The sequence below is a fragment of the Anarrhichthys ocellatus genome, unplaced genomic scaffold (genome assembly GCF_004355925.1).
Source record: "Anarrhichthys ocellatus isolate YVR2014 unplaced genomic scaffold, GSC_Weel_1.0 scaffold500, whole genome shotgun sequence".
Lineage (NCBI taxonomy): Eukaryota > Metazoa > Chordata > Actinopteri > Perciformes > Anarhichadidae > Anarrhichthys > Anarrhichthys ocellatus.
The window spans coordinates 30,678-32,133 of NW_022280474.1; positions in this window are offsets into that span (position 1 = coordinate 30,678).

Genomic DNA, 1,456 nt, shown 5'->3' on the forward strand with positions numbered 1-1,456 from the left:
GCTCTCTCTCTCTCTTTTAGACATTTCTGTTTTCAGTTTGCGTTGTTACGCAACTCAAGTTCAATAAATCACCTAGTGAGACACCGTCCATGATTTTCAATTTCATTAATATGACAAATTGTTGTGGCAGGAAACAACAGGTGCTCAATTTCTTAGAAAATATTAAGAGCACCGGAGTCATTTTGAATCACTTTTGGCCACATTGCCTTGTACTTTATGGGACATACTGTGTATGGCACGAGGTGGGTATGTGTGCGGAGAGGTGTCACAGTGTCTTGAACAACAACAACAACAACAACAACAACAACAACAACAACAACAACAACAACAACAACAACAACAACAACAACAACAACAACAGTAACACTCATCTGGGGGCTGAAAACAAAGTCGCGCCGCTCTACTTCAGCTTTGTGTTTTGTCCTCAGGTTTGCATGCTGTAGGTGGCAGAGACAGGCACCCAGCGGAGAAACCGAAGGAGGGAGAAATGAAGACCACTGCGCTCGAGGTAAAAGTAGCTGCGAGTAAATGTGTGTTTATGTGTGTGGTGGAAAGACAACTGGGCTCACATTCACCTGGCCATCCTGCCTGCGCGGTTGCTGCAGCTGCGAAGAGGGACGAGGTCATTCGGTGCGGTGCCGACGGGGGAGACGGTGTGTGGGGGGGAGGGGGGTCGTGTGTGTGGGCTGGTGGGCAGGGGGGGGGGGGGGGGGGGGGGGGAGGGTTAGGTGCAAGTGTGGGAGCGGAATGTGAGAGTGAGAACGAAGGGGAGGCAGGTGCCAAGGCCTCACCACAAACAGCGTCTCCACTGCATGACTCACTATTTCACCGAGCTTCACACGCATCGCCCAGTTTGTGTGCGTCTCTTCTGAGGCACTGAGGTTCAAATATGCAATTCAAACACTTATATATTAACATATACCTTAACTGTACTATATCGCGTCGCACACGGTCCAGTTTCCCCCTGAAATCTGTGTGTTGTTGCTTTACAGCACATAGAAGGCACAGACATCATAGATGGCAATGCAAATAAAAGAAAAGAGTAAAAGGCCAATGGAAAACTGTCCTCTTCAGCTAAGCAGAGACATAATCAGAGGAAGGACACGACGATAACATTAAAGTTGATGGAACTTGGAAATCACCAATCCTCTGCCAACATTACTCAACATCACTTTCCCTCAGGATCCCTTTTGTCTACGCTGTTTATGCTCAGAACAAAAGACAACAATTCATCCCTTGTTACTGCCGAAGCAGAAGAGTTTCAGCTTGTGAAATTATGTTTACACTAAAAAAAAGACTCAAGACCGTTGAACCGAAACATCACAATAAACGTCGTATCAACGGAGCTTCTCTTGTGAAAGGCATCGCTCCAATCTAATCGGGCCTTATTTGAGCCTCTGTCTGCTGCTATAGAACAAGCTAACGCACAGCCACACCTGTAACAAGAGAACACCAT